This window comes from Terrapene carolina, unplaced genomic scaffold (genome assembly GCF_002925995.2).
Source record: "Terrapene carolina triunguis isolate 2854851 unplaced genomic scaffold, T_m_triunguis-2.0 Scaffold841, whole genome shotgun sequence".
In the NCBI taxonomy this organism is placed as follows: domain Eukaryota; kingdom Metazoa; phylum Chordata; order Testudines; family Emydidae; genus Terrapene; species Terrapene triunguis.
Genome location: NW_020665192.1, coordinates 106,166 through 121,154, shown reverse-complemented (window position 1 = coordinate 121,154; position 14,989 = coordinate 106,166). Strand labels below are relative to the sequence as shown.

The 14,989-nt window shown below is 50.2% G+C and overlaps 1 pseudogene; it reads left to right on the top strand.

The window, feature by feature from the left end:
* The first annotated feature begins 171 nt into the window (after positions 1-171).
* Positions 172-14,989, top strand: part of LOC112125715 — a 36,746-nt pseudogene continuing 21,928 nt past the window's right edge.

Genomic DNA, 14,989 nt, shown 5'->3' with positions numbered 1-14,989 from the left:
TCCTCATTCGTCATCCTACCATTATCCCTAACCTCCTCATTAGCCTCATTAAAGACTGAGGCAAAGTATTTGTTTAGATATTGGGCCATGGCTAGATTATCCTTAACCTCCACTCCATCCTCAGTGTTTAGCTGTCCCAAACACTGTGGTTCCTTCTTTCTCGCATTCAAGATGCCGGGGATAAGGCCACTTGGTGAGGAATGGCCCAGAGTCTGGAGAGCTGCACAGCTGGGGCCATGCACACCTGGCACTATGCAATGCACAGCTGGGGCCATGCACAGCTGGAGCCCGGCATACATAGATCTGAGCTCAGGCAGCTCTGCAGCCCATGGGAGGTCCCTCCACCCCCACGCTGGTCTTTTGGTCAATGTGGCAAATGCTCTCCAGTTCAGGTGACACATCAGCCCCCTCATTCACACGAGGGGGAGGGGACACAGCCAGGGCCAGCTCCAGGCACCAGCCAACCAAGCACGTGCTTGGGGCGGCACCTGGTAAGGGGCGGCCAATCTTGGGGTGGTGGGGGGGGGCGCTCATTTTTTGTTTTGTTTTGTTGGGCAGCACTGGGGGTGGGGTGGGTTCTTTTTGTTTCGGCGGTGCTGCGCTCAGCGGGGGGGGTTCGGCAGCGTGGTGCTCCATGGGGGCGGGGGGTGTGGTGGTGCGGCAGGGCACTCCGCGGACGGGGTGTTCGGCCGCTCGGCAGGGGGTGTTTTGGCAGCGCAGTGCTGGGGGTCTTTCGGCGGGGTGGGGCGGTGCTGGGTGTGTGTGTTATGGCGGCGCGGCGCTGGGGGGGGGTGTTACGGCGGGGCGGCACTCTTCTTTTTTTTGCTTGGGGCGGCAAAAAAGTTAGAGCTGGCCCTGGACACAGCCCAGGCTGGAGATGCAGGTGGGGATTTACAAAGAGTGACTTAGTGCAGGCCTGGGCCTATGGATTCCAGGCCTCAGGTGAGATGCAGTAGCATTCCCTGCTCCCCGAGCCAGTCAGTCCCCCGGACCTGGGTCCTGATCAAAGCCGGTGTCCCCCAGAGGGGAAAGGCCCCATCTCACATTCCCCGTCACCACTGACAGCAGAGGCAGATGCTTCTAGAGTGGCTGAATCCTAGTGAGTCCTAGTGATTTATTTTTCCTCCTGCTGAGACTGCCGGCTTTCACCTCTGGGTGGCTGGGGCTCCCCTCAGCTGATTGACAGAGATCCAGCAGGGAAAGAAACACTCACAGGGATGGGATTTCATAGAATCTTGTGTTGATTCCAGAGGACACAATCTGGCCTGTGAAATTAACAAGTTAAAAGGGCAGATGGCGGGGAGGGAAGGGGACTTTAACTACCCAGACATCTGCTGGAAAAGTTATACGGCAAGACACAACATTTCCCATAAGTGCCTGGAATGGATTGGGGACAACATAAGTGCCTGGCTTTTTACTTTGTGTCTGACTCGCTTCTGTCCTTGGGTCTCTCTGTTTGTGTTGTGTCTGTCTGAGGACATGCCCTGTTACCCCCAGAACAACATTCAGTGAAAACCTTTCCTCCTGAGTCGTTAGAATTCCCACGTTTGTACAGGGTTTTACAGCAGCCTAGGGGATTCTGAAGCAAAGGTAGAATTTTTTACCATCACAATTCCTAGCTGCAGCATGTCATTGGCTGGCTTTAAAACTTTCACCCAATCAGGGAATAGGAACAAGGCCATGTGTTTTAGATGGCCAATATAACACTAGAAAGCGTTGCTAGCCTAATTAAACAGCCCATGACAATAGCACATTGAAACAATTGCGTGAAAAAAATTGAAATTTTGCATCTTTTGTGTAGCAGATTTTGAACCAGACCCAGCTTATATTTGTTTTCAGTGTTTTCTTTCCTTTTTCCCTCTCCCCACCCCACAAATATTTAATTATTTATTATTTATTACTGTGATACTGATGGGACGTAAGAAAAACCCAGATCACGGGAACCTGGAAAGCATTGCTGAGCTATATTGGGACAAAATAAAGAATATTCCAATTATTTGGAAAATATCAAAAATGCACCTTCATTTGAAAAACAAATGGCTCTTGAGGGAAAAAAGCCGTTTTTGAATAAAAACCATATTCTTTGAACAATTCACACTTCCTTTTCTATCACTGGTCTGTAGATTGGGCTTTGTGTGTGCAAATGATCCAGGATTGGGGGAGGATAAGGGGGCAGTGGGCGGGATGACGGGAAGCTGGGATGAGCCATAAACAACATTAGTGCTAAAGAAGAATATCTAGGCCCACATCCTCAGAGGTGTTGAGGTTTCTAACTGCCATTGAAATCACCAGGTGTCTAAATACATTTAAGGACCTGGGCCATAGCTTTCTTTCAGCAGATCTCAAAGCACTTTACAAAGGTGATTGGGATCATTATTCCCACATGGGGAAACTGAGTCACAGAGCGGGGCCATGACTTGTCCAAAGTCACCCAGCAGCAGAGCTGAGAACAGAACCCAGGTGTCCCGAAGCGCAGGCTACTAGACAACACTGCTACCCACAACTCACAGCACCTCAGTCAGGCAGTGCCAGGCCCCGCAGCACCCCCAACCCCTCCACCACACTGCTTGTTAATTTCACTTCCCATCGTGTATCCTCTGGAATCAGAACAGATCTGATACAAACATCTCCATCACTGTGTTTCCTCCTGACCCATGTTGTCTGGGGTAGGCGCTGGGTCCACCAAGGAAGGGCAGGTCTCTGGTTAGAGGGTGTGGGGCTGTAACACTTCCGGGCTGGATTTCCCCGTGTGCGAAATGGGGATGAGGATCTGCCCTGTGTCTAGAAAAGCTCTCTGGAGCAGGGATTCTCATTCTGTTTCACTGCAGCGCCCCTCACAATGGATGCCCTGCTCTCAGTCTGGGTCTGTGCAGCAGCTGGTATAATGGGGGCCCTGATCTTGGTCAGGGGAGGGGTACACCAGCTTGCTGGATCGGGGGCCTGAACTAACTCCTTCTCTTGGGGGCTCTGCCAGGGGAGATCATCGGGGGATGGGAAGCCCGGCCTCACTCCAGACCCTACATGGCCTTTGTAAAGACAGAGACAGGAGGAAATCAAAGAAGCAGGTGTGGAGGGTTCCTGATCAGGGAGGACGTGGTGGTGATGGCAGCTCATTGTAACTGCAACCCGGTGTAAGAAATGCAAGATCCCCTGTCCCTGAGCGAGTCAGCCCCCTGCTCTCAGGCCAGATCAAAGTCAGTCGCGGCTTCTGCAGGGGAAAGGCTCTGGAGCGCTGCCTTCTCTACATTCATCCTGAGTGCAAGGCAGCTGCTAAACCCACCCACTTTAACATGGTTAGCAGCCCATGACTGGATCCATAGTATTGGCCCATCTGCAGCACCTGCACCCCCTTGTATTTCACAGCACCGTCAGCGTGCTACTTGGGGCCCACAACATTTCAATACGTGAACCTGGGAGGCAGCAGATCTGGGTACGTCATCGAATCCCCCACCCAGAATCCAATGACAAGATAGATGAAAATGACATCATGCTGCTACATGTACCACCCCACATCCGATCACCTCACCCCCAGTGACCTCAGACTGCTTCAGGTACTGCCCCTACCTCATCACCCGGCTGCCAGTTACTTCACACTGCTGCAGGTACTGCCACAATCCCATTACCTGACCCTCAGTGAGCTCACAGTGCTGCCGGTACCACCCTCATCCCATCACCCCGCCCACAGTGACCTCAGACTACTACAGATACCACCACTACCCATCACCCCACCCCCAGTGACCTCACACTGCTGCAGTACCGCCCCTATCCCATTACCCCACCACAAAAGACCTCACAAGGCTGGAGGTATCGCTCCCATCTCATAACCCTATTCCCTGTGTCCTCAGGCTGCTGCAAGTACCACGCCTATCCCATTACCCAGCCCCCAATGACTCACACTAGTGCATGTACTGCCCCCATCCCATCCCCCCTGCCACCTATGAACTCACACTGCTAAACATTCCGACCCATCCCATCACCAAGACCTCTGCGACCTCACAATGCTGCAGATATATCTTATTCCCCTTCCCGCAGTGACCTCACACTGCTGCAGATACCACCCCCATCGTATCCCCCTGCCCGCAGTGACCTCACACTGCTTCAGATACCACCCCCATCGTAACCCCCTGCCCCAGTGACCTCACACTGCTGCAGATACCACCCCCATCGTATCCCGCCCACAGTGACCTCACACTGCTTCAGGTACTGCCCCAACCTCATCACCTTGCCCCCAATTACTTCACACTGCTGCAGGTACTGATACAATCCCATTACCCCACCCTCAGTTAGCTCACACTACTGCAGCTACTGCCTTCATCCCGCCACCTGTGACCTCACACTGCTGCAGGTACTGCCCCCATCCCATCCCCCTGCCATCTATGATCTCACACTGCTAAACATTCTGACCCATCCCATCACCAAGACCTCTGCGACCTCAAAATGGTGCAGATATATCTTATCCCCCTGTCTGCAGTGATCTCACACTGCTGCAGATTCCACCCCCATCGCACCCCCCTGCCCCCAGTGACCTCACACTGCTGCAGATACCACCCCCATCATATCCTCCTGCCCCCAGTGATCTCACACTGCTGCAGATACCACCCCCATCATAACCCCCTGCCCCAGTGACCTCACACTGCTGCAGATATCACCCCTATCCTATCCTCCTGCCCCCAGTGATCTCACACTGCAGCAGATACCACCCCCATCTTATCCCCCTGCATGCAGTGATCTCATACTGCCTTATACAAAGTGTGACGCATGCCCTGAGGAGGGTTAAGCATCTTGCAGGCTAAATGACCCAGATTCAACCTTTAGAGACATATTAGAAAAGTATGTAAATGGTAATCAGGGCCATTCATTCCTAGATAGGCTAGAACTTTGAAATGCAAACCTATGTTGTTAGAAGCAATTCAGATCCTGTGTGTTTACTTGTAGATGCTAACCATGTAAACAGACAGCCCCTGTCTGTCACTATGGCTATTGATCCAGAGATCAAAAGGGAATATTAACATTTAGATGAATCTTGGGTGAAATAATGTCATTGTCTATATGTCTCTTTGAAGTTTGTGATAGACTGGCTAATGGATAAATTGCCCTGTGTTAATTTGTGTCAGCCACACTATCAGAGGCTCGTTCACCTGCACATCTACCAATGTGATATATGCCATCATGTGCCAGCAATGCCCCTCTGCCATGTACATTGGCCAAACCGGACAGTCTCTACGTAAAAGAATAAATGGACACAAATCAGACGTCAAGAATTATAACATTCAAAAATCAGTTGGAGAACACTTCAATCTCCCTGGCCACTCAATTACAGACCTAAAAGTCGCAATATTACAACAAAAAAACTTCAAAAACGGACTCCAATGAGAGACTGCTGAATTGGAATTAATTTGCAAATTGGACACCATTAAATTAGGCTTGAATAAAGACTGGGAGTGGATGGGCCATTACACAAAGTAAAACTATTTCCCCATGCTTATTCCCCTCCTCCCCCCACAGTTCCTCATATCTCCTTGTCAATTGCTGGAAATGGGCCATTTTCATTACTACTACAAACAGTTCTTTTTCTCTCCTGCTGATAATAGCTCTCCTTAACTGATCACTCTCCATATAGTGTGTATGGTAACACCCATTGTTTCATGATCTCTGTGTATATATATATCTTCCTACTGTATTTTCCACTACATGCATCTGATGAAGTGGACTGTAGTCCACAAAAGCTTGTGCTCAAATAAATTTGTTAGTCTGTAAGGTGCCATAAGTACTCCTGTTCTAATTACTGGTGGTGTTTAGAAAACAGAAGGTTACATCAAAAGCCTATTGTTTACCCAGGACTGTATGGTCAAGTGAATGCTAGAACACTGTATAAAAGACCCTTGGGTCCTGATCCTTTTTATCTCAGATCTGCTTAAGTGTCATCAGGGGAAGTTTGAGTCGCAAGATTGAAGTCTCCAAGCCTTCTTGGATTCACCCTGAATATGGATATTGGATTATAACCTATGGACTAATTCCATAAGAACTCTTTGCAACCACAAAGCTCACCATCTCTACTATGAATCTGACCTCAGAAATGTACTCATGTCTGTACGTATACTGATCTTTTAGAATCATAGATGATTAGGGTCGGAAGAGACATCAGGAGGTCATCTAGTCCAACCCCCAAACTTTTTTTTAAACCAACACTCTCTCTATTTTCTTTTCTAATAAAGTTTAGTTTAGTTAATAAGAATTGGCTGTAAGCGTGTATTCGGATAAGATCTGAAACATTAATTAACCTGGTGGATAATGTGTCCGATCCTTTGGGATTGGTAGAAACTTCTTTTTGATGAATAAGATCTGCAGTGACCCTCATCATATTTGATTTGGGGGTCTGGGTGGAGTCCTAAGGCTGGGATGCTATAAAGGAAAAGTGTTACTGGCTTCTGGGTAACCAGTGAGGTATTATAGAAGCTGTTTTGTGCTGGCTTGGTTCATCTAAGTATTGGCATAACCACCAGTTTGGGGTGTTGCCTGCCCCATTCTTTGCAGTTTGTTGCTAATTGAGTAACCTCAATTGGCTCCCCTGAGACCCCAGTCACACTGGCTGAGGGGCTGAGTAGACTCCAGTATGTACCTGCTCCTGGCCATATGTTCCAAGGGGGCCCATTACTTGTTCAATACTTCTGAAAACCTCCCCACATCCCCCATTGGGAGATGCTGGGCTCTGAGCTTCCATGGGATTGAGCCTCAGCACTTGACAGGATGGGCTGGAGATTGCAAGGGGGCATCAGGATGTTAGGGTCCCAAGGCCCATTGAAAGCCAATGGGATTTCAACAGCTCACTCTTGCAGGTGGCTTTGAACATTCCAGCCTGGCTGTGTGAGATAGCAGTGACCACTTCTAAAGGCCGTGGAATAAATTAAACATCCAAGAAGGCTGAATGTCACTACACTCCATTGATGCCAGCAGCTAGAGGACAGGAAGTGAAAGTAACAAGTAAACATGGCAAAGTTGAAGGCACCAACAGAGCTGACATATTACAGCAAGGGATAACACTGTCAGGGGATGGAGGGGGTGGGTGGGGAGGGAGGGAGATTTGCATATGTGTATCGAGAGAGGGAGGGATGGATGGCAGGATGGATAGATAGAAGGGGTGGATGGGCGTGGAAGAGGTAGGAGAAAGAGAGATCCTGCTATAAGGGGCCTGGTGTAAAGGCTAAGGCCTGAACTAAAGTCAGGCCCTGCTGAGAGAAAGTAAAGTTAGCAAGAGTCGGGCTATGAGCAAAAGTGAAGCCCTGTTACAAAGCAGAAGCCTGCTTGCCCATTCACTATCCGATACACGAACTTGCCAAGAACTGGGCTGGTGTTGCAAAAACAGAAGCACTCCGAGGCACTAAGTGTTCATGTAAACACATTCCAGAAGGATCGTGCCAAAATATCCTAATAGAAGGTAAACACACTCCCTGAAGGTGATAGAGGGACACACTGACCCCTCCTAAAGATAAGATCAGGATAACAGGGTGATGGAAAGAGATGTTTTGAGCGAACCAACAGGGACACAGTAAAGGGAGGTAATTAACTACGTCAGAGGGGCAATACGTAAGTTGTTTATATGAGTGTATAAAACGGGGGTCACAGAGGGGGGTGTCTTTGGCTGAGGGGGGAGTGGAAAGTCGTCGTCCCCCACCGAGCTGAGCCCACTGCCACGGGCGTAAATGTTTTCGTAGGGCACTAATACTGTGCTTTGTCCTCAATAAACCTGGCTGAGCGCCTTTGCCACTGAACCAAGTCTGTGGTTTTCTTGGGTAGTTCGAGCAAAGTCTGCTGTACGGGCTACCTGGCCAGAGCCAGTACAGCACACACATAGAAAACACATACGCAGCCAACAACTGACAACACTGGTGACCCCGACCGCTAATCTGGTAAGTGGGTGAGCTGTCTTCTGTAGGAATGATGAACTAACATGGCAGAAAACTACGAGCTAGGGAACCCCCTTATCCCCTCCCTGCAAATCCTCACAGAGTTTGATGAGATATGGACACATTCGGTTGCCAGGAAAGGACGTCCATATGAATTAAAAAAAGACAGTGTGGAAGAAACATGGAATGGAATCTGTAAGGCTAGGGCAGAGACTGTAGCCTTGGAAAATAATAAGTGTACTTCTGCCTGAAGGGAGATCTTACAGTAGACTCGACTGGTTGTTTGTTCATTTCTCTGGAACATTAGTAGCTCTCTGTCAATCTTTCCTCTGCAATATCCAGCTGTCTCTCTTCTTATCTGCCACATGCATCCATCAATCCCTCCATCCATCCTGTTCCAGCATCTATCCATCATCAATCCATCCATCCTTCAGCAATATCAATCTCTCCATACATGCTTATTCAATATCCATCTATCTTTCTTCTTATCTACTATGTCCACCCGTTCATCATTCTCCAATATCTATTCCTGATTATCCATCCTTCTTCAATATCAATCTGGCTATCCTCTTGCAATATACATCAGTCTATCCATCTGTCCAGCCATCCTTCTGCAATATCCATCCATCATAAATCCATTCATCCATTCTTCTGTATTATCCATCCATCTCTCCATCCTTCTATCTTCTCATCTGCCATATCCATCCATCAATCATTCCACAGTATCTATCCATCATCTGTCTGTCCATCCTTCTGCAATATCCATAAGTCTTCTCATCTACCTTTTCTATCCATCCATTCACAATATCCATCCATCCATCTCTCCATCCACCCTTCCGAAATAGCCATCCATCTGTTGCCTTTTATTTTATTTAAAGTGAATTTTGTAGTGTGGTGTTACAACACCGTGGGTTTGGCTCTAGTGGCTACAGTTTCAAGCTCACACAGTGAAAGTCACCTCTGCTACTTGCTTCAGATTTAGAGTCTCAATGAACACATAAGGACCAAGGGTCATGACCACACGTACATTCACAAGGAAAAGATTTAGTCTATATTAAAAGTTTTATTAAAGGTACAGTCAAAGTTATGATTACCCAAGCATATAGAATCCTATAAAGACCTATGCACAAGCTTCAAATATAGATATACTCACATCCTTAAGGATATTCTTAAAGTGTGATGACTTCCTGGCCAATTGATTGCCAGTAAAGGGATTGATTGCCTGCTCGGGTTTCCAATATGAAGCTCAATTTTCATAATCTGGGCAGTGGCTTGGGGTACGGGGTGGAATGGGTGCTGGGAGGGTGCGGAGGAGGGGCGGGAAGAAGCAGGGTGGGGGCTGGGTGTTGGGGGAAGGGGGGGTGGGGGCGGGACCTGGGCTGGAGGGGGTGGAGTGGTCTCGGGCCCTGCACCCCCTAGGGACCTCCCTGATTCTGACTATAGCTCATTAGCATTTACACACATTGTGCACCCTGCGGTTAGGGCGTGTGTTAGAAAAATGTGACTACCGGTACCTTGTAAGCAAATAATTACTCTTGCTCTTAATTTTTCACAATATCACCCGTGGGTACATCTTTCCCCGTAATCTTGTGGGATGGGGTCATTCTTTGGTCACTTACTCATGACAAGCAGTTCTTAAGGCTATGGCCTAGTATGGCTAAACTAAAATGTTACAGGCTGTAAACCTTGCGTTTGAGCCCTCCTTACTTAGACACCTAATATCTAATTATACCTTCTCATTACTGATCAATCTTATACTTCTATAGTCCTACAACTTTACTCTATTCAGCATACAGAGATTATATATGACATAACATATTAGTTAATCATAATGTCACACAATAAAAGAGTAATAAACTAACATCATTGGCTACACATCCATCCATCCATCTGCAATAGCCAGCCAGCCGTGCCTCTGTGATACCCATGTATATCTCCAGTCAGGCTGGAGGAGATGGACGCTCCTCTCTAAAGCTACAGCTTTTGCAGCGTTTTCTTGATCCAGCACATGTATTTGGAGAGCCTGATAAACACACTGGGAGTTGACCCGTCACCGCTGCCATGGGAGACTATGCCCCGGGCCTTCCCATCACAGACCAGGGGGCCCCCGGAGTCGCCCTGAGAAGCAAACACCAGGCGCAGGCTTACTGATGACCAAGCAAAGGGCGGGCTGTATTCTCTATTCATGGTCCTGAAATCCAGCTCCTTACCCTGCTTCCTGGGGACTCACGGTGAAATCACTCCAAGGACATGCCCGGGGCTCCCACTCCATGGTCCAGGGACCCAGATGACCCCTGTCCCTGATTTCTCAGATCTGCCCAGTTCCAGTGTCTGATTTCTAGCATCCATCCCCGATTTCTTTAACCTGCTCAGTTCCCGTCCGATTCCGAATCCTGATTTCCAGCATCTCGTTCACTCCTGCCCTTGATTTCTAGGAGAAGGGGAGCTGGGGAAGACCGACCCCTCCTAAAGATAGCGTCAGGATGATAGGGTGACGGATCGAACCAACAGGTAAAAAGTAAAGGGGGGTAACTAATCACATCAGAGGGCAATAAAAAACTTGTTTATATTAGTGTATACAAGAGGGGGCACAGAGGGAGTGTCTTTGTCCATCTGAGGGGGGAGCAGAAAGTTCTGAGACAAGTCCATTGTCACGGGCATACATGTGGTCGTGTACCTGTAGCAAGTATATGACACTAATACCATTACTTCGTCGGCAATAAACCTGGCTGAGTGCCTTTGCCACTGAACCGAGTCTATATAATGCCTGCATCTGTAACTTTCACTCTATGCATCTGAAGAAGTGAGGTTTTTACCCACAAAAGCTTATGCCCAAATAAATCTGTTAGTCTTTAAGGTGCCACCAGACTCCTTGTTGTTTTTGTAGATACAGACTAACACGGCTACCCCCTGATTTACTTGAACCGAGTCTGTGGTCTTCTTGGGCAGTACGATCTAGGTCTGCTGTACCGGCTACCTGGCCAGAGCCAGTAAAGCACACAGATAACACACACCCAGCCAATCTCTGACGGCACTGGTGACCCCGACCGCTGGTCTGGTAAGTAGGTGAGTTGTTCTCAGGGCCGTCCTTAGACATACACAGAACACACCACTGCGTAGGGCACCACAGAATTTGGGGCACCAAATTGCCCTAAATTTTATGGTGCCCTTCGCAGCTGTGTGCTTCGTATGCAGCAGCACTGGCAGCCAGCCCCATTTCCCAGCTGGCCCCGCTGCGGGGTGCGTCCACTGCAAAGGGCAGGGACGTTCCTAGGGGGTGCGGGGCCCGGGACAACTCCCTCTGCCCCTTCCCCGCCTCTTCCTGCCCCAACCCCCACCCCTTTCTCCCAAGCCCCTCCCCCAGCGACGGATGCGGCCCAGGGGATTAGTGGGGGGGGCGGGGGGCTAGTGCTGGCAGCAGGGGTCAGGGCTACCCTTGCACTCACCGGCGGTGGAGGGAAGCAGAGCAACCGAGTCCGAGCCCGCTCCACTCCGCTGGCTCCCTGCTGTCTTGCTCTGATTCCCGCTGCCGGTGACTGTGGGGGCAGGGCAGAACCCTTTCTCCAAGCCCCCTCCCCCAAACGACACAGCTGGGGCGCGTGGAGCGGGTTGGGGCTGGGTCGTTCCGCTTCCTGCTGCCGGCGCCAGGCCCCCCGCTAATTCACCATGACAACTGTGCAACACTGTGATGTCAGGTGCTCACCGGGATGCGGGGGGATGGGATAGGGGCAGTATTTGCAGTAGTGTGAAGTCACAGGGGCAGGGTGATGGGATGGGGGGTGGTACCTGCAGCAGCATGATGTCATTTTCAAATGTCTTGTCATTGTATTCTGGGTGGGGGATTCGGTGATGTATCCAGATCTTCTGTGTCAACAGTTCATTCTCATTTTCAATGTTGTGGACCCCCAGCAGCACACTGATGATGCTGTGAAATACAAGGGGATGCAAGTGCTGTAGACAGGTCAATACTGTGGATACAGTCATGGGTCATTAGCCTCATTAAAGTTGGTGGGTCTAACAGTTGCCTTTCTCTCAGGACCAATATACAGAAGGCATTATAAGTTTGTTTATGTAACTAGGAAGCTGAATCACTAGAATCACCACCGATCACACAGGCCTGACCTAGACTTAAAGCTTAGCTGTATTGGCCAGGGTGGAAAAACCCTACATCTCTGCCCGACCTAGCAGTGCTGGCAAACCCCACAATGTCGAGGTAGCTCTCTCTATGGAAGAGGCTCTCTGTCGACATATGTAACGTGGTTTGGGGAGGTGGTGTTCCTACAGCAGCAGAAAAACACCTTCCATCACAGTGCACTGCATCTGCACTAGGGGGGCTGGGCCGACACAGGCTGTGTCATGTAAGAGTAGAAGTTGAGCTGATTGACCCAAGGGGTTTCCCTGGGGACCGACCTAGCACACGCAGGGGCTGGGGCATTGACCGGTGGAGCTGTGCATGTCTGAGAGAAGCAGCAGAAAGACTGGAGAAGCTGCCAGAGAAGGCACCAGCCACAGCCAAAGAAGCATGGGTAACGTTTTCCTGCGCTAAGCCTGGGGAGAGAGCTTTTGGGCAGAGTGCTGGGTGAAGGAGGCTGGGGACTGGGAGTAAAGAAACAGTCACTTGTTGTTTCATTCCAACTGCGTTCAGAGAAACAGGACTTTGGACATGCTTTGTAAATAAACAGGGAATAATAGACCTAACACCACTATTTCTCCTCCTAAGGAAACAATCTGCAATACCCCACTCGCTGCTGAGGCCAAAGGAGGTAACCATTACTTGAGCAGCACATCAGGCAGTGGTGAGCTGGAGCCGGTTTGCACGAACCGGTTGTTAAATTTTGAAGCGGTTTTAGAACCGCTTGTTAACTGGCTTCCCTGCCAGGGAAGCTTTGATGGGCTCAGGCCGGGAAGCGTGTAATTCCTCCTCCCGGCCGCCGCGGGGCACTGCGCTGCAGGAGCCATGTGGGCTGCCTCCTGGCCCTGCTGCTGCTTCTGCTCCTCGGACCTCTGGCCCTGGGGCTCCTGCTGCTGCTGGTGGGTCCCTGGCTGCTCTGCTGGGCCTGGGCTGCGTCATGCTGCTCAGGCTGCTATCCCCGTGTGAATACCCACCACGCTGCCCGCAGCCACTCCCTGCCCACAGCCAGCCCCTGCTGCACCCCCTGCACACCGCCACCCCCCGCCCACCGCCACCCCCTGCCGCCCCCCCTGCCTGCCGCCAGCCCCCGCTGCACCCCCTGCCAGCAGCCACCCCCTGCTGCACCCCCTGCCCGCAGCCACCCCCGCTGCAACCCCTGCCCTCAGCCAGCCCCTGCCCACAGCCAGCCCCGCTGCACCCCCTGCCCGCAGCCACCCCCTGCCCGCAGCCAGCCCCCGCTGCACCCCCTGCCCACCCCCACCCCCCGCAGCACCCCCTGCCCACAGCCAGCCCTTGCCCACAGCCAGCCCCTACTGCACCCCTTGCCCACAGCCACCCCCTTCCCGATTGCCACGTGCACACAGGGGCGAAAGAAAATGCAGGCCTGTTATTTACCAGGCTGCACGTGGCAATAGACTATATTGGTAAGGGATGCAAGGAGAGTATGGGTCACGATGCAAACTGCAGACACACACACACACACACAACTAAAATTAATCAATTTAAAGTTTTATTGGGGATAATTACAAGGGGTAAGGGAGCAGCGTTTGATTAGCTAATAGAGTTAATGAAACTTAAAACACACAATGACTAAAATATCTACTAACAATATTTATAAACAAAGATGCAGCAATTAGTAATAACTGATACTTACAAATACAAACCAACGCATAACGACCGGCAAATGTAGAAACTCTGTTTGAAACACGTGAGCTGAGAGAGAGGCTTCGAGGTGATCAGGCTCGGTTACGAGTGTACACAGGATACACAGGATTCGTTTTTCTTTCTCCTCTCCCTGCCTGGCCATAAAGTACCAACTATGACATCATAGAAGTGTCATAGGGGACGGGGCCCAAAACCTGTTTGTGTTCGTTTCTGATTGGCACAAGCAAAGTTTACACCAAGTAGGGGAGCAGGTGCCTCAAAGTCTGGCTTCGCCCCCAAAAGGTGAGAAAATGCATATTGTTTTAGAATGCGTGTAACACTGAATGACAAAAGAAGAGGCCAGGGCAATACCGGTATGGGCAAGTTTTACAGGATCCAGACAGGAACTCATCTCAACACCTGCAGCCAGCCCCTGCTGCACCCCCCGTCCGCAGCCACCCCCCGCTGCACCCCCTGCCCAACCCAATTGGCACAAAAAATACATACTGTGGCATATCCCTTAAATCAGAACTTTTTATAGGGAACCAGCTCATCACTGAGCCCTGGCCCACGCCACTGTCTGCAGCCAGCCCCACGTCCACTGGTGCCCTGCAGTTTCCAGGGCAGTAACCCTGCACACCTGCTTCAATGAGGGGGGCAGGGAGCAGCTGGGACCCACACATGTGCACACCCTAGGGTGACCAGACAGCAAGTGTGAAAAATCGGGATGGGGGTGAGGGGTAATAGGAGCCTATATAAGAAAAAGACCCAAAAATCGAGACTGTCCCTATAAAATCGGGACATTTGGTCACCCTAACACACCCCCAGGGAGTGGTGGGGACCCACACATGTGAAACGGAGCTCATTTCTAGTTCAGGCCCATCTTTTTAAAAAAGAACTTTAGGTAGGGTTAACATACATCCGTATTTTCCTGGACATGTCAGGCTTTTTGGTTCTTAAATTGCCATCCGGGCAGAATTTTTAAAATTTAAAAATTCCTCCCGGGAAAATACAGACGTATGGTAACCCAATTGGCACAAAAAATACATACTGTGGCATATCCCTTAAATCAGAACTTTTTATAGGGAACCAGCTCATCACTGACATCAGGGTATGTGTTGCTGACACCTTCTGTATCCAGCACAATATTAGTGGCCCAAAATGGTGCTGGCTGGCTCAGGGGGCAGGGAATGGGACACGGCACCTTTCCCCTCTAGGGGAACTGGCTCTGATCTGGCCCCAGGACAGAGACTGGCTGGCTCAGGGACGGCAGATGGTTAGTTTCTTACCCCAGGTTGCAGTTATAATT